At 45.4% G+C, this 19307-nt stretch overlaps 1 protein-coding gene across 1 annotated transcript in view; it reads right to left on the minus strand.

Moving 5' to 3' along the window:
• The window catches only part of EMP1 (epithelial membrane protein 1), a 33793-nt gene extending 27409 nt beyond the window's left edge, over positions 1–6384 (minus strand). Inside the window, exon 1 of the mRNA XM_044455551.1 lies at positions 6209–6384. The gene's annotated coding sequence lies outside the window, so the exon portion shown is untranslated. The remainder of the gene's footprint in view (positions 1–6208) is intronic.
• Positions 6385–19307: the final 12923 nt, after the last annotated feature.

The following is a 19307-nucleotide window of genomic DNA, read 5'->3' on the forward strand; positions in this document are numbered from 1 at the left end:
AATCGGTTCCCCCACACCTCTCCTTTACAAGGACCAGAGGCAACACATGGCCTCATATACCTGTACATTGGACTCCAAGTATTCTATTTTAATAGCTGTCAAACAGACTCTGACCTGAACCCTTGTGATGGAAAGAATGCAGTGCACATGCACTCTGTTCTCTTTTATCAAGAGGTGTGTCCCCACACAACCCACACAATCACCAGGGAGGACTCCCAACTGTAATAGTGAAGGCTTGGAAGGAGGGGGAAATAAGGTGTGGGCAGCTGGAAAAGTGAGATTCCCAGAGCACCGCTCTCATGTAGCAACAGCCACAGCATGGCTCGTGCCCTCTCCTCCTGCTCACAGATCTGGAGAACTGGCACCTTTTGCCTGAGCAACTGGTGACTTTTCAGATAATGTTTGAAGTGTGGCTCTTCTCTTGAATGTGCAAACAGCTCTTGGGTGGGTGCAAAAGGAAACCCTTCTGAAAAATCATGGGAGGCAGAAAAGGAATTTCCCTGAAGTTCTTAAGAGGGGGTTGCGGTTTCCCTTGCTTAACCCTTCTCTTAAATACAAAAAGGCTGTAGTGGTCACAAGGATGTGAAATCCTCTCCATCCCTTTCCACAGGCCACATGTCTCAGAATGCCTTGCAAGTGACACATCGTTGCCTGTCGTGTTGCTCCCACGCCACTCCTGGACGCGCAGTGAGTGGCAAGTTGTGGGGGCAGGGGGAGTCTCAGGCTGCTTTGAGTGGTTTAAAATGCAAGATACACTCTCCCCCCCCCCCCCAAAAAAAAAGTTCAGCCACTTCATAAGTTTAAGCAATCTAATCGGTAACCCACTCCTGAACATTTTTGACCTATTTTTCTCCTTTCAAAAAGCAATAGAAAATTAGCTCCTGCTTTTACACTGCTGAGAATATTCTCAGGAGTCTGGCAGGGGGAATACTAGCTGACCTTTAGTGCAGTCCTTATGTGGAAGGGACACATCTCCTGAGCAACTCTGCCTGAGAAGAGGACCTAGAACCTTTGAAGCCAGGTGTCTCCGGGGAACAGGCCTATTCAGAGGCCACATGGACTGGCAATCTTGTGCTTTTGAGCTTTTGCTCACTTACTGACTTTGTTAAACAAATTTGTCCCAGGACTTGGGCCTAAAGCAGGACTGCACCAGCAATCCACCCCTCTGGTCTTCACCCATTGATCTGCTCCCACAGAGTGTGTGGGTGTGCATGCAGGCTATGGATGAGCAGTCTGGCCCACCGCAAGTTCCCTACACATATACATGTTGTACACAAGTAGTGCAAAGCAGCTGATGTGGGGATAGCAGTGCAATCTCATGTCCCTTTTTTATGCATTGAGTATACATGCTTTGACATCTGGAGAGCCAGCAAGGTGGAGTAATAGTTACAATATGCCTTTTCATTTAGGCAATTGTTTTAAGGGCAATGCTTCCTGATGCCTGAGATATTTTGCTTTTTAAAATAGTGTATTTGTTTGAGTATGCACAAAATTATTTCTAAGTATTTTCTTATGGGCATGTTCTGAAGACTGATGGTTATGACAATAACAAACAAGCTCTGTCCAGCTGTCAGACACAGTTATGAACGCATGCTGAAGAGCATAACTCTCCAAACCCTCTGTCCTTGCTTTGTGGTGATTATTTCTGGAAAGCAAAAGGAGATGAAGCCAGAGACCTTGTTACCTGGCTGAGGAATACACACCAGATTTATGGACAACTCTATCCAGATTCTCTCAATCATGGGTGAGGGAAAGGGTATCTCCAGATGTTATGGACTTCATCTCCCACTATTCCTGACCATTGGCCTTGCTGGAAAGGGACTTCTGAGATTTGAAGTCCAAAATATCTGGAGATCTTTTTTCTGGTCACCTGAGCACTAAATCGTCACACTACCCCTCCCTTCCCCAACCTGGTGTGCTGCAGATGTGTTGGACTGTACTTTCCAGCATCACCTAGCTGGGAATTACACACAGAGAGAAGAACAGGGTGTCAAGTCAAAGGCTCAAAAATTAACTCAGGTCTATAGTTGTGCATATCTCAAAACTTGGCCCTTTCCAGATTCTTTTGAAGTACCAGCACATAAGTCAACACTTTCTTTTAGAAATGAAATCTATTTAATTATAGAGGGCCTATTTTTTTTTTAAAAAAAGGGTTCTTTGCTTAAAGGTCATCACAGCTTTACAATAAACATTTTCAAGGTGGCTTGCATAAAGCATCTGTTAAAATGGCAATACAGCAAATAACAGCTTTACAAATAAAGCTAACATAAAACACCAGTAAAACAGAAGAACTGTAAATTAGCAATAGTTATTATTTTGGCCTAGTGAAAAGCCTGGGCAAATAAATAAGAAAGGTCATGGCAATAGTGCCTGAAATTCCTAAAACTAGGCACCAGATGAGCAACCCTGGGGTGAATATTCTAGATTTGGGGTGTCACCACTTATCTCCTCCCTGACAACAGGAACACACAGAGAGAGGCCTCTGGTTATTATTAACACACAATCCATTAATGTGGAAAGTCATGGTCCCTCAGACTCCTAAGTGAACATAGGGTGAATATACTGAGAGATACTGGAAGGATTTTGGTCAAGGTTAATCACTGCTGGTTACCAGCCATGGTTACCAGTCATGGTAGCTAAATGGAACCTCAGTGTCCAGAGGCAGTGTACCTCAAAATACCAGCTGCTGGAGAAAAGTATAGGAGGAGGCTGTTGCCTTCCTGCCCTGTTGATGGTTTCTATTTTATTTTATTCTTTTTAATTTCTATACCATCCAACAGCCAAAGCTCTCCAGGTGGTTCACAAAGCACAAGCCACTGTTGGAAGCTGGATGCCGGACTAGATGCGCCCCTCAACCTCATCCAGCAGGACTGTTATTAAGGAGACAGATGGGTCCCATTCCCTGACACGCGATGTTCCTTGAGCAAGTTCCAGCCTTTCTTTCCCTTCCTACACACTAGAGGCTGAGTCACCTGAAACTTTTGGGCATGAATGTGTGCCCTTGCATTTCAGTGCAGCCCTCTGTCATGTGGCCTTGCACGTGCAGGGCACCACCCAGCCATCATGGGCACGGTCCACATGATGCCTCTAACACGGGAGCTGCAATATGATCCAGTTGGGGGGAAAGACCATCATTACTCTGAGAGCTCCTGCAGTTCGTTGATCGGTCACCCAGACTTGCTCTGAAACTGTTGGGCTGGGGTTTGACCAAAGCTCCTTAGCATTAGCCTCACTTCTTTGTCTGCCAATGCAATTGTTTCCCAAACCCATTTGGAATTAATAAGGGGTAGGTGGGGATAAACGGCAAAGGTATTTTCATAGAAGCCCAGAAATGTTTTTTGGATTCTCCATGCCTGTAATGCAGACACATGCACTTGGTCCGAATGCACATGCACTTTTAACACACACGTTTTTGCTTTTTAATGTACATTAGCACATCAGTTGTTAAAACAAATTAGCACCACCTTCACACATGCACTAAAGAGGTTCCAAGGCATCATTCATGAACATGCTTGTAGGCAGGCATTTGGAATCAGAACATAAGAATACAAGAAGAGCCATGCTGGATCAGACCAAAGTCTTACCCAGTTCAGCATTTTATTCTCACAATGGTTAACCAAATGCTGCCCTTGCAACACCCACAAGCTGGGCCTGAGAGCAGTGGAACCCTCCCACTCGTGTTCCTAGCCACTGATAAGCGGCAACACACTGCCTCTGATACGGGACGTAGTATATAACCATCAGGATAGGTAGCCAACAATCATCCTTCCTCTCGGAATTTGTCTAAGTATCTTTCAACACCCTTCAAATTGCTAGCCATCAAATCTTGTGGAAGTGAACACAATTAGCAACACACTGTGTGAAGAAACACTTTCTTTAATCTATCCTACTAACTCTCATTGCATGACCCTGGGTTCTATCATAAGGAAACACCTACTACACAATGCAAAATTTTATGCAACTCTCTTAAGCCCTCCCATCCACATCTTTTCTAAATCAAAAGTTCCAAATGTCATAACATTTCTTCATCAGGGAATTGCTGAAGTCCTTTAAAAGTTTTGGATATCTTTTCCTGCATTTTTCTAGCTTTTTGCAGTATCCTTTTTGTGATGCACTGAGCATAACTGTATACATCTCTCCAACAAGAATCTGAGTTGAACTCCTATCTCTTTAAAAGAAAAATCCCATCATTTCTTTTAATTCAGTGTGCAACCCATAGGCAGTACAATGGGATCCCAAGCTTTAGTGGAATATTCATATATATCACACAGTAATGATCTGCCAAAGTAGGAGATTGCCAGTTATTCCTACAGCAGGCTAAATAATTACCCATTAGGATCTGGAGACAGGGACCATCTGTCTCCAACCTGGTGCCCTATAGATATGTTGGACTACAACTTTGACCATCCATAACTGGGCATGATGAATGTTACAGTCCTGCACATCTGCAAGGTACCAGGTTAGACAAGGTTGGCCTGACTGGTTTAGAACTGAGGAGAAAGCTTAACAGGGCCACTTAGCTTACCCTGGGGGCAAAATGAACTATATCTTTATCAAAATCAAGTTTCGTTCTCTTTATTGAACGTGCACCGAAAGAAGCCTCCTCTCAATGGAAACATGTTGAAATAGACCACACCTAGGGAAAGCTGCATTCCTTCAGGCAGCATGCAAGTCTGTTCAAAGAAAATTTTTCTACCATTGATAGATGGATAGATAGGTAAATTGCTAATAACAAATAATACGCTTTTAAAGCATAATACTGCTGCTATTAACCAATGCCTTTTTTGCACATGGGTCTAAGGTTGCAATCCTATGCATGCCCAGCCAGAAGAATGCCCCACTTAACACTCTACTTTTGAGTAGATCAGGCTGTAATACAATACTAGAAATGTTTTCTCATTTTATCCACCACTGGAATGCAGCTGCCTCCAGGGTGGAAAGCAAAGGGTGACTGGCCACAGAGATAGCCCAGTGGAAACTCTCTACTTTGGACTGTCACCTGATTCAGATTTTCAAATTGCTTGACAGCCTGCCAACCAAATCCTAACATTAATTAAGTAAATATCACTCTCTCCAGGTGATATTTGGTGAGAGGATCCAGACATCTGCAAACATTGCTTACAACAATAATGTCATATGCATGGTCCAATCTACATTCAAAATAGCATGCTACCTGCATCCATTAACTAATTAACACTTTCAGCCACATAAATGCACTGTACATCTATCAGTTGTTCACTTTTGGAGGAAATACATGCAAGAAATTGCTGGAGACTGAACTTGCTGGGGAATGTTTTGAGTTATAGGACTTTTGTCTAAGCATGTGGAGAATTGCGCCCTCTAAACTACTCAAACTGATGTAACATAGAAACATAGAAACAGAGCGAGTCAGAAGGGGTCTCCCGGGCCATCTAGTCTGACCTCCAGCACCAGCCGGCTCTGCTCACGACATGTACAGCTACAGTTTTTCAAATACACCTCCCACCCCTTTAAAAAACAGAATCATCATCATGCCTTTCAACAGGTATGCCTTCAATATCGTTCTTGCTATCTAAGAATCCTCCTAACTCAAGCAAAATTCTCTTGGCTATGGGGGCTGGAGAGGAGGCTCAGTGCCATTTGGGCAAGACCTACTCCTAATAGGGCTCACTAAATTATGCAGTGACAATATGTTGAGCTCAGCCAAGTATGGACAGCAATCCATGATCTGTTTCTTCCAGTGCTTATCTTCTAAAGCAAACAGACTGATCAGAAGTGAGCCCTGTGGCTTTAGTTGTGGAAACATCAGCTCTGCCTGCTGTTGACGTTTCATAAGATTCCTTGACTGTTACCTACCAGTGAAATTTGCAAAGGCAAGAGTGTCATAACAAAGGCATCATATGGCAACTTCCCTCTTTGGAGCAGTCACAAATTACTAGACTCATCCATCGCTTTTTCCTCTTTAAGTCAACAGGAAGGTTCTCTTTGTTGCAGGCAGCGTTGCCTCTGGCATCGCTTCTTCTGCCTGGGACGCAAGCAAAAAATGTTGCTGGAGGGAACTTCTAAGTGGAATAAATGCCTTAACACCAGGGACAAAACCCTCAGAAATGTCCCAGGCATGGCCGCGGAGGAAGAGCGAGGCAGCCTGCTCGCAGCTCAAAGCAAGCAATCACAGCTCACAAACGCAAAGCAGAAACATGCAGCCAGGTATGTCAGAAAGCAACCTTACCTGGTAGAAAGAAGTCTTCTGCGGAAGGAGCTTTCTTCCACTTGTGCTGCCTTAAAATGCAGAACTGCAGTGAAGGGAGTGCCCTGGCTGGCAGCGTTATAAGTTTCCCCTGCTGGTGTATTGGGATGTGCAACTGGGTGGTGTCCTTTCACTGTGTTTTGGAAGAGTTTCTATGAATCAGTCTGGCTCTAAAGTAGCGGGAGGTTGGAATTAATACACTACTACGCCCAGCTTACTTGGCAGTGAGCCAGACATTGCTGGGTGGGAACCAGAACTTGCAAAGCCTCCTTTTCTTTGTGACTCAGTGTAAGAAGGGTGACCTCCAGCCTTATGAGTAAGGGGGGGGGGGGGAGAGAGAGAAAGAAAGTGAGAGAAGGCACCCAGTCTACATCTGTTTAAACAGACCTGAGCCCTGGTTGCCAACCATAAAAAAGGGGGAAATGCCTGGTTACCAATGTGGCAACAATGCAAAGGAGACCCAGTGTGTACAAACAGAGAAGAGACTGCTCAGATACAGGGTGGTGATGTCCTTATGAGTCACTCACCAACACCACCCCGCCACCATGTAAGGAATGTTGGCTATTCAGAGAGAACAGCACTCAGGATACCATGAACTTTGGCTTATTGGAATGCCAGATAATCCAACGGCAGGGCGTGCCTGCTGCGAAGCTCATGGTGAGTATGGAGAGACCGGCTCGTGTCCATCTTCTGAAGGCAAGTGTGCCTACAAAGCACTGGTGCTGTGGGAATGATATCCTTGTGTGGTGCACCCAGACCAGGGGGGCTTCAGCCCATGAAGTTCCCCTGCTGTCCTCAGGTTTGCAGGCCTGAACAAGATGCCCTCAGTTTGCCCTCCCTCAGCTCACTTTTTTGGAAGGCAGCCACCCATTTTGGAGAGCTGGCAGAGGATAGTCCTCTGTTTGAAGGTGTCCTGAAGGGCTGGATTAATGCCAAATAACCAAAAGGAGGGCTTGTCTGCAGGGGCCTTGAAGTTGCCCATCTACACTCAGCACCTGGACAGCAGACAAAACAGGCAGGCACAGTTCAGCCAGTTGCAGTCTTTGTCACCACAGTGAGATGCATTGCATTTCCATTAAACTGACCCTCTCTGGGGACAATGTGTCCGTGCCACCAGTGACCATTTGTTTGCCTTCTCCCTTGGGCCCCATACCACACAGCTGCTCAGAGAGAGAGAGAGAGAGAGAGAGAGAGAGAGAGAGAGCACAAGGCCCGTGGATGGTGGAGCTCCATCTTCTCCCTCACGGCACTGCTTGGTTTCTCCAGGAGCACAGATGAAAAGGCAGCGGCAAGGTGGGAAAGTGGCACAGCCAGGAGCCACTGGGGGTTGCAACAGGCCTGTGTGAGCTTGGCTGTCATGGTGGAACCAGCAGCAGCTTCCCTGTAATGAGAACTCTGGAAGATTTCCTTAGCTAATTGTTAATAAGTTACGACTGAGAGAGAAAGGATGGGAAGTTGACAGTCCACTGGCCTAACTGGGCCTGCAGAGTTTCCCCATCTGGACCATGGGGGCTTGTGGACCCCTCCCCAAGTCCTCTCCTGGAGGCTGCCAGGCATTTAGTGCAGAGCTGCTGTCTCCAATCTCACAGAATAGTCAGGATTCCCCTCTCTTAGCACACCACTTCTCCTCCACATTGGGGAGGGAGGCCTTCTAGTTGTTCTCCTGCCTCTTTTATCTACAAGCCTCTGTAGGGTGCGACACCAGATGGAGGAATGCTCTGCCAGCTTAGACCTTGGCTAGAGAGGCTTCACTGCAGGGTGGTCCAGAACACAGGCCATGGGCTCCATGCAGCCCCCAAGGCCTTGTTGTGCGGCTCTCTTGCCACCTGAAGCCCCCATTCCCCCTCCAGGTTGGGTCCCAGCAATGGCATGGGCATGCTTGCAGCAAGCTCTCCCGAGGCCGCTGGCCCATCCCACTTTCTTCCTGAGTCTCAGGGAAGAGAGTGGGTTGGGATGGCGGCCTTGGGAGGGCTCGCCCCAGCATACCCGTTCCGCTTCAGCTGAAGAGCGCCTTTGCTTGGGCTGCGGTTGGAGAAGGAACTGCCTGTGATTTTGGCAGAGATCACAGGCCCACAAACTGTTCTTTTTCATTCAGTTAGGGTTCCCCAGCTCTGAGACCTCATATCAGTTTTCTCCCTCACTTAATTGTTAATTAAATATATTCATTTGCATATATTAAATTAAATAACTCTATTGTGAAACCTTTAATGTAATTCACTATCTGCCCCCCAGTTTCCATCTCAAAGTCTTCATGCAGACCCCTAGGTATGAAAAGTTAGATCACCCTGCTTCACTGGGTACAGGATTTCCCCAGCCAGGAAAAGTTGGGGCACATCTTAGCAAGTCCAGGAGCTCCAGCTGGCACTTTGGCTTAAGACTAAATGCTTCCAGGTGGGACCACACAGCCCTGATCCTCTGACTCCCCACTGCACCCCAAACAAGTTTGCCACCCCTCGCCTATGAGGAAAAGCATTGCATCATTTCCTATTTCACTTCCCTAAGAAGATTTTAACCATTTAGAGTTTTAACGGACCTTGGCATGTGCCCTATGATACTGACCCCTGGTGCAAGTCTTCTTACCTGTCTACAGCTTTGACAGAGACCTGTCTGGGACAGAAGGAGAGAATCCAGGCAGGATAGCTGCCTTTTGCTTTCTAAGGGCTGAAGAGACTTGTTTCTGAGGAACATTCCTTGTGCTGAGCTTTACAAGCAGAACTCCCTTTTATGATATGAACACATGTTAAGATTTGAGGAGCTCATAGTTTATAGATGGATGTAAGAGTGGGCCTTCTCAGAACATATCCATAAATTCCCTGCAAGGTTTCCTTTGCCTTCAAGAAGAATGATGAGAGCTGCCTTGGGATTCTATACTATTGTGAAAGGGAGAGTAAGAAGTTCATTGAGGATGAGGGGGTGGGTGAGCTTGTCTATGCAACAAGATGCACTGAGGTGCCATCAACACTCTGAAAGAGGGAACATGACAGTTAGTAAGGCCAGCATGATATCAGGAGATGAGTCTTTAAGCCTGGTCTCTCTTCCTTAAAAGGGAAGTGTTGCCAGGCCTGATTTAGTGCAAAATGGTAATGCAAAAACAAGAGCAGCTCCAGTGCAGACATTTCCATTGCCTCTGGAAGTGACTGAAGCCTTGGACTGGTGTATCAGCCATTCCCAGTGTGAAGTCATGGAGGACAGGGAAAGGGCCAGATGACTGGAGAAGGGATACTCTTGTCCCTATCTTCAAGAACGGGGAAGAAGAAGAATTTGGGAACTACAGACCAATCAGTCTGACATCAATCCCTGGGAAAATTCTGGAGCAGATTATAAAGTAATCAGTCTGCAAACACCTTGAAAACAATGCAGTGATGATTAGAAGCCAATATGGATTCCTCAAGAACAAATCCTGCTAGATAATCTGATTTCATGTTTTGATCAGGTAACCTCCCTGATGGACTGTGGGATGCTGTGGACAGAATCTATGTTAACTTCGGCAAAGATTTTGACAAAGTGCCCCCTGATCCCTTGATTAGCAAACTAGCTAAAGTGTGCTAGATGGAACAGTGATCAGGTGGATCCACAGGTGGCTACAGATTCAGACTCAAAGAGTGCTCATCAGTGGCACCTTCTCATACGGGGGGGGGGGGGGAGTTAACAAATGGAGTACTGCAGGATTCAGTCCAGAACCCAATGTTCTTCACCATTTTTTATTAATGACCTGGATATAGAAGTACAGGGGACAAGTATCAGTTCTGTAGATGACACAAATCAGAATGGGACAGCTAATCCCCTAGAGGCATTCAAGATGCAACTGGACAGTCATCTGAGAGGGATGGTTTAACTTGGAGTCCTGCACTGAGCAGGGGGTTGGACCCAATGGCCCTCTGGCCCCCTCAAACTTTATGATTCTATGTCTCCCAGATGGGTAGGAGTACCAATGCCATCATGCCTACCCAGCTCAGATGATGGGACCTCTAGTCCAACAAATTGGAAAGGCTCCAGGTTGGGGAAGGCTGGAGATCTGCATGCTAACATACAAACAGTATAAATCCTCCCCTCTCCACTCCCCAAACCAGTTCTAGCTCTATAGTTCTCTTTCTCTCTGGCTAGTTACCAAATAAATATGTGTAGAGATCATGTGAATGTTGGCTTCACAAAGTCTGTCCTCATTTGACTCTGAAATGCAGGATGCAATGAATAGCAGCACGGACAGAAGGATACAAGCAGTTCTGGCAGGACAATCCCAGAAAGGTCAGCAAACTGGCTGGAAAGGCCAACTGTGGTCTATAAACAAGGAATCAACTAGCCATGTATGTGACAGTTTGTCACAGTAACATGTATTTGACTTGATATATTATATATCACAGAAACATTGTTGTTGTTGTTAGTTGCGAAGTCATGTCCAAGCCATTATGACTCCATGGACAACATTCCTCCAGGCCTTCCTGTCCTCCACCATCCCCTGGAGTCCACTTAAGCTCACGCCAACTGCTTCAGTGACTCAATCTAGCCACCTCATTCTTTGCCATCCCCTTCTTCTTTTGCTGTCAATTGTTCCCAGCATTAGGCTCTTCTCCAGTGAGTCCTTCCTTCTCATTAGGTGGCCAAAGTATTTGAGTTTCATCTTCAGTATCTGGCCTTCTAAAGAGCAGTCAAGGTTGATCTCCACTAGGACTGACCAGTTTGATCACATTTCAATCCAAGGGACTAGCAGGAGTCTCCTCCAGCACCACAATTCAAAGGCCTCAATTCTTTGGTGCTCAGCCTTCCTTACGGTCCAACTTTCACAGCCATACATTGCAACTGGGAAAACCATCGAAACATAGAACTGGAAGGGGCCAAGCAGGCCATCAGCTCCAACCCCCTACTGTTGCGGGGCACCGATTTACACCATCCCACTCAGATGGCTGTCCAAGGTGAGTAAGTGGTGAGGAGAGAGCTAAATCTACTCTGAATATCAACATACAGATCCTTATCCTACTCAGGCACATGTCTTCAGGGCATGGCCTTTCCAGAGCAGTGAGAGGAGGGCTCTTAATTGTTTTCTCCTCCTCCACTGCTTTCCTCCAGTCCTCTCTTGCCACAAGGCTTCCCTCAGCATGGGTTTCAGGTGTGGGTTTCTGTTAAAACATGTTTTCAGTCCTGGGCTGAAGGAAAAACAACTGGGTGAGATGGGTGAGGAATTTGGAAGAGGAAAATGAGGGTCAAAGAAAGGAGAAAATCTTCCACTTCTCTGCAGAAGGAAGGAAAATCCTGCCCTCCCAGTCCTGTGTTATAAAAGAGAAGTGGCACCTGATTAAGTCAAGGTGAAGAGGGGAAATGCAGTTTCCCATAAGTGAGTGCAGTAATTCTTCTGAATTGTTGCCATGTGTCAGCCATAGTTTACCAGAAGCCTGGGAAGACTGAAATGCACAAGGTTTGATGGAAGGAGGCACACCGCTAAAAGACTGAAACACTGTTTTATTCTTGTGCACAAGGTCTGAAGATGTCCATGTGATATGGTGCTTTACAGAAACGTGATGTCTTTCAGGACATTGTGATGCACTGAATTTGTCATGCATGACCCTTCAGGGCTAGATATTGGAGCCACAGAAAAAAAGATTTCCAGTTTTGCAATACAGAATGCACTGTATTCTGCACCACCACTCCAGACAGAGTTCCCTGATTCAAAGATAAAAAGATTTTTTAAAAAATCAGGGATGGTATATAGATTGTTTTTCCTGAGGATTACAAGTCAAAATCCAAAGGGATGTGCAGATTTTCCAAGCTCAGTGGGGTTCTGAGTTGGTCTCTTCTAGAAGAGCTCTCTTCTCATCCTCAAAATACTCCCAAGAACATTCAAGAGCAGTTTCCACTGCAGCACAAGGACCTACCATCTGGGGCAAATCAAAACACCCCAGATGTGTGTTTGGAAAGGAGAGCAAACATACAAGCATCTAACCAGAATTTCATTTAGCAACAACTGGATTCTTATTTCCAGCAAACTTTGCCTGTGCAAGATGCTAACCAGCTGGTTGTTGCAGTGATTGGAACGCTCCTTCTTTCCCCTGCCCTGAGCATTGGTGTAAGTCTGAAACACATACACAGTTCCGATTGTCTTAAATGAAGTTGCTGAGTGGATAGACATGCTGGATGCCTCTGAAAGAAGTCAACAGCCAGCCCACAGCATCCCCTCCTCCCCCCACACACACACACATCAAACCCCATACAAAGAATGGAGCAAAGCACAGATAGTAACACAGATAGCACAGAGGAATGAGTGCAGGGTGAAACTGAGCTGTGTTTCACAGATTTGCCAGGTGTCTTTTGTTCCATCACCTGCTCATTGACAGTGCTGGATTTTTTAATGAGAATTTTGTTCCACTTGCAAATACAATTTTGTGCACCACCCTGCCACCCGAAAGTATAAAACCAATCCAGAAATGTGCAAAATCCACACAACTTGGCAAAAGCTGATCTGCTGTAAAAACCACAGGTGGGATTTATGGAAACCCAAACTGTTTTGAAGTCACTAACAGATTTTGTCATCCCTGTTGCTGTGAGTTTGAGAAGTTTGCTGTAGTTCATTTTTGTCCCAAATGTTCCCAGTTTGTAACTCACAGACCCAATGCCATCTGCAGCAGAAATCTATCTGTTTCTGAGCTTGCAGTATGATTCATGGGGCAGAAAAAGTTTTCCGAAAATGTGTACAATTTGACAAGTGTGCATGAAAGAATGCATACTTGGCTGATGTGCACATCCACACTTGCTTGATCTGGGGCCTGGCATTGTAAAGAAAGAAAGAAAATGCTAGGGCTCTATTTAAGTCTCAGAGGAATACAGACTGAGACTTATCTATTGTTGCACAGATACTACGAGATGAGACCTGCCTAGAAACCAGCCACTTTGTCTTGTCTCTTGTTGCACATGATTCCTGTTGTTGTGGTTGTTGCTGGCTGCCACGGTTATATTTGATAGCCTTTTTAAAATGCAAGCCAAGCTCCTTCCTGCAGGTGTACAAATGGCCAATTCCAATTTCACCCTCCCTTTTTTGTCTTTTTTGGCAGAATGTCAAAGCTACCATCCCTCTCATGCAAGGAAAACAGATTCAGGGATAGCATGTCATCTTTTCCCAGAGCTATTCATTAACAGCAGTGCAAAGCTAATCTCTCCCACAGAAATGTCTAAACAGTAATTAAGAGTAACTGATGCACAGGTCCACCCCGTGTACTTGCCTCTCTCACTAAACTGGATGGAACCTGCAATTGCATAACTTCAGCTGCGTCATGCCATATGACTGTATAGCTGGGAAACCAGAACTGTTCACTGGCAACGTTGGGCCATAACTGAAGACTCACAATGGACTGCCTTGGGGCTGGGGCAGTTTTAGTGCTATTAACACTTTTCCTAAGAAGACAATTTCTGGTTTTGTGAGGGTGGGTGGGATTCTAGCTCTCATGGCTGGAATGTGGTTGATAATAGGAAACAAACAAAACTGGGGCGTAAGCTTTTTAAAAGAGAACTTAATCACTTTTCCCCGATCTTGTGATTTTAGGAATCTAGCTCATGTGCTCTGAAAACTTGGGATTTCAATCATCACAAGCTGTCTGTGGACAAATAAAGCCAGAGTGGTGCAGATGTCCTCTTGAGATTCTCAACCCTATCAGGGGACACCATTTCATGGAATTTCTCCAGGATTTTCACCAATTCTCCCCAGTAGGGCTCACCATTGGCACTCCAGCACACTTTCTTTCTTTTATGTAAGGGCTTCTAGGTTTGTTGTGCTGCCGCTTTGCATCCACCGGTGTGCAGGTGTGAGGACAGCAGTGCTGTGTGCAGTTCCAGGGCAGAAGCGGAGCTTGTGCTGAGCCAAAATCTGTCCTTCAATTTCCTGAAAGTTTTGTCCCCCATGAAAGAGGTTTCTGCTGTTCTACCTCACTCTCAGGGTGATTTGTAATTTATTTATGTGGTGTTTGAGCTTACATAAGCCCTGTGAGGTGCTGAGGATACTGTGTGTGTTTCCTTTCCTTGAGACACCCTTCTGCTGCTTGACAGCCACCGGGCTGCCTGCACATGCTGATCTGGAAAAGCCCTACGGGAGCTGTTACCTCATGATACTTTCCCCTGGACTTCCGTGGAAGTGAAGCTGAAGAGGCTGCAAACCGTCAAAGAGATTATTGTCCCATGAAAGACTTAGCACTTGTGCACACCCTTGAAGTCACTTCCGAAATAGGTAATCACAAGAAACCAACTCCCACCCATGAGAATTTCTCTGAAATTTTCTTCCCACTGAATTCCATTTTAAAAGCAATTTCCTTTCTATCCAATTGAATGAGAATGACAAAAAAGAACGATCTTGGAGAAAAGTTTGGCACAGTGCTCATTAAATCCACTTTGGAAATCTGTAATGCAAAGCAATATGATTTCTGCTTAAAAGCTCTGGGGAGAAGCACTTGCCCAGTGGAAATAGACCATCCCACCTCTGCTCCACCACCCCAGCACCCTGGTGCACCGATTGGATGAACTGTGGTGCAGGGCGGAGGAGGGAACCCAAACAGAGGCAAAACACTGAGGCGTTCGGATTATGCTCAGCCCACTCAGCTGTACTGCACTCTTACATGAGTCTGTGTGGGTTGTCATCTGGCCAAAAAGCACATGCCTTGTCAATTAGTTTTGCTAGTGTGGTGCATAACTGGATGAGGAAAAAGGCTGGGTAATCTTTCAACCTTTTCTACAAGCAGAAGGGATAATAGCAGCAGAGAGCAGAAAAGAAAAGCCGTTTCTTCACCTGCTATCGTTTGCATTCGTTCTGCATAAGAATGGGGCTGTGGCTCAAAGACATGATGCCCTCTGCATGCAGAAAGAGCCAGGTTCACTCCTTGGCTTCTACAGCCAGGGCTGCACAGCCCCCTGCTTGAAATCCTGGAGAGCCACTACCCAGCTGTGTAAACCACCTCAACCCAGGTTCCTCCAGTACTTTTGGATTACAGCTCCCATTGACCCTGCTGGCTGGGGCTGATGGGATTCGAAATCCAAAACATCTGAAGGGTGCCCGGTTGGAGAAGGCTCATGTAGGCACCCTGAGCAAGACAGAGAAGTGACCTGACTCCATAACAGGCAGCTTCCTGTGTCCAAAGATTCTTCCCTGCCCTGCCCCCTCCAAAAAAAATCACCAAGCAGGGCTGATTTGGGCTGGCTCTGCCTAATATTGCTATTCTTTCCACCTCTACAGACCACTGTCCCTATTTGGCTGGAAACAAGCCTGACTTGAGGTAATCTATTCTTTCCACTGTTCCATGTTCCCAGCAGGGTTCTACTGCTCTCCATGTGCTGAAGTGGCTATAGCGTCACAAACTCAATGAGCAATCTTCTGAGCATCTCTCTCTTGAGCTCCAGCAATAAGATCAGAACCAGAATGACTACCATGCATTACATGGATGAAGTGCTTCACATCTTGAAAGGCTAACAAAAGTGCCCTTAAATGCCAACCTTACGGTGAACATCAGTCACACCTGCTGTGAAAAACCTTCAACCCAACTCTTCAGGCCCATTAATCCATGAACTCTCAGGTGTGGTTCATGTTGTAAAGCCACTCCTGGTGGTAAAAGTCGTCACAAGCACTCTTCGCACCCCTGCTGCATCAATTAACTGTGGATGATTTGATCATGCAGAATGGCTCAAGCCAGACCAGCAGACTCAGTAAGGGGAACACTTGCATGCAAAGAAGCAATTTTACAAAGGGAATAGTTGGGAAAGGCACCAATTCAGAGCAATCCAAAGGGCCTGGCTGGAAGTCTTGGGATTTGCAACATCTGGACTCCCCAGATCAGTGGCCTTACTCAGCAGGTTCCTGCCGCTCTTCCCCAGGGACATATGGCTCCATGTCCTCTAGGGATATCCAGTTATGCTACAAGAGAAAAAGAAAGAAACCAGAGCTGTGCTGCTCCATGAGGAAGTGAATAACAAGCAAGAAGAGGATGCTCTCCTGTACTGAATAGCTCGTTGAACTAAGCTGGCCATTTGTGGAGATGCTTCAGAGATCTCAGCTTTGTGGGTCTGGAGGCAGATTTACGTGATCCACACCTCCAGACTGCTGGGCCAATCCGAAAAGAATTCTCCTTCAGACATCTCTGAATTCTGCAATGCACAAAATGCATTTAAAATGAATATTGTAAGATAAAATACTTCCATAAATGCATACATTTCAATTACAATGCATATTTTGTGGGGAAATATGTCCAAAACCAGTGCTTAAATGTGTAATAATATACAATTTTATGTGGGGGGGTTTCAGACATATTTCACATATTAATGCAGAAAGGGGAGCATATGGACATAAAGTGAGCACATGAAAAAATCGACATGTACTGCAAGTAGAACGATCTCTGCCTCTCTAGTGACTTTGAAGCAGGGATACCGAATCTGACACTTGTGGTCCCAGTTGGAATGTCTGCCAAATGGCCCTCCTTCTCCCTGGCACCACCACACCTTCCTTCCAGCCACTGATGGCCTCGTGGTTTCCTGGCTTTTGTGTCGTTCTTTCCCATTCTAAATGGTTGAAATGCCACTTTGCTTATGAGCAGTAATTGCTGGAAGGTACAATAAGTTGGTCTTTTTGACCCTGCACCCTTTGCCTTCAGCCCCACCTACTACTGGTCTGTGCCCTCCGCCCCATTTTTCTGACATGGAGATTGCCCACCATGTTAAATGAGGCTTTGCACCATGGCTTTAAGGGAGCAGAGCTGGCATGGGGCACTTACAGCCATGGGCAGGGCAGGGTAGGGCAGAGGAGGGGTGGCAGAAGAAGGCAGTGAGAACAGCACAGCACGGTTCTTACTGTACTGCACTGCCCTGAGCATCCCATGCTCAAGGAGGCTTGAAGGTCACCCTGCAGCAGAGGGATGATGCCACAGCCGAACGAGAATGTGAAGGTGCTTAGACCCATGAACTGCTAAGCAGCTGCCATTGGTTTTATGGCAAAACAGATGTATTTATTTATTTATTTATTTATTTATTTATTTATTTATTTAAAGCTTTTCTATCCCATCCCCTACAAATGTCTCAGGACAGCTTACAATAAATAGACTTCAGTGTCTTTGGAGTTTCTCGGAGAGATGACATTTTTAAGATACAGCACTGTTGTTTTCCTTGGACTTTAAATTGGGGGAAATGTGATTCATATGATATGGAATAAACAGCTTTATTAACAATGATACAAACTTTTCTTGTTTTCACTGTTGTAAGTGGCACAGCAACAGTAGTAATGTTACCTTTTCCATTCACAATGAATTATGTAAAATACAAGTGATTTGTTTGTTTTAAAATCTCTTCTGTATTAAAGAGGGGGAAATAACCATCATGTAGAGAGGACCTGGAAGAGTTTGAAGCACTTTGCACTTACATTATTTTATAAGCTTTATAGACACCCAAGCCCCCAAACTAAGACAGTAATATGATCCCCACACTGCAGAGGGAGAGTGGGATGAAGCAGAGAGAGAGGTGGAGGCGGCTCTCATCAAACTACTACTGAGTTCATGGTCAAGCTGGTTCCCACTTGTGCTCTTAACCACTGTGCTCTTCTGGCTCTCCCCTCCAGCGTGGAAACCACATGCCCACAGTAACCCATGCAGAGGCTATGCGGTGTAGCTCCCCGAACAAAAGACTTTGGGCTTGTGGTGGGGGGGGGGGGTGGCCATGGGCAACCTGGACTAGTTTGTAGGCATGTACTAGAAACTGCTGCCAGAGCACTTAAGGATTGTGTTTCTGTCTCCCCACAATCCTTCAGAAGTTTATAAGAACACATGTAGAGTTGTGTGCATGCACCTTGGAAGCATGACCCATGTATTCAGCATTAGGGTCTCTCTCCCTCTCATTCTCTCCCTTCCCCCCACCCCATCTCTCTTTCTCTCCTCTTAATTCATGCACAAATACAGACACACAATTTCTTTTGGTTTTTTGAAAGCCCTGCTTCCCTTGCAATGCATGATCATTCCATTTTATGACTCCCTGATTTTTGAGACAACATATGGGCAGGAAATAATAGTGTGAGATTCAGCATAGAAATATGCGAGCCATTTATCTTGGGGAAAATAATGTGAAACAGATATTTCAGTGGGAGGGAGCATTTGGAAATTTAAAAAGGAGAGAGCTATTGTGAAAGCAGATGTCAGCTCAAGAAGGTGCAGCAGGGTGTTTGTCCTGCCAGTGTATTTGTGTTTAAAGCTCCGTGCTCAGCCAAGTCTTCACCCATGTTTTGGTCAGAGCAAACCGTGCTGCATGTTTGAATATGTTTCATTTCCCAGAGGGGTTCAGACTACAGAGGCATAGAGCTTTGCAACTGGCACGTCCTGGGGTGGGGTGCAGGTGTAAGATAATGGGGTAAGACTGAAGGGAAATGTTCTTGTAATAATGGTAAGGGAATGCAGTAATAGCTGTATGTCCAATCCAGATGCCCTCTAGTCTCTGAACTTTTAGGAACTTTTAGAAATGTCTGTCTGCCCTCCCTTATCACAGGGCAGACTAAGCCATAATATGCTGTTCTCACAAGCAAGGATGTTGGAAATTTTGCTTGAGTTCCAAAAGCAACCGAAAATGTCACATTTCCAATCCTAAATGTGAGTATGAAAAGATTATTTTAGGAGAAATGTTTGCAAATTCATAGAAATTACAGCTATATTCAAAACATTCACTTCTTTAATTCACACTTTTACCCTTCAGTTGGTTTAGTCAAAGGTATGCAATTTTGAAAAATATGCATAGAAACATGCTTTTTCCCAGTCACAATGTGTACATTCCTCATTGAATTAGTCAAATGTAAATCAAAAACTAAAATGGGAGCAAGTCAAAACAAGCTTGAAACTGCACTCTGAAGAATTTTGGCAAGCAGAAAAATCCCATCCCTAGCCAAAATACTTGCAGGCTTTAGGGCACAATCCTGTGCGAGTGTAGACGGGAAAAAACCTATAACTCCCAGCATGCCCCAGCTGGCATAGCTCAGTAGGGCAGGCTGGGAGTTGTGGGCAGTTTTTTTTCTGTCTAAACTTGCATGAGATCGCAGGCTTTAATCTATGAATCAGTCGGACAATGGCCAGTTACTAGAGTTTCACTT

The sequence above is a fragment of the Varanus komodoensis genome, unplaced genomic scaffold (assembly GCF_004798865.1).
Source record: "Varanus komodoensis strain SLA01 unplaced genomic scaffold, ASM479886v1 scaffold8, whole genome shotgun sequence".
Taxonomy (NCBI): domain Eukaryota; kingdom Metazoa; phylum Chordata; class Lepidosauria; order Squamata; family Varanidae; genus Varanus; species Varanus komodoensis.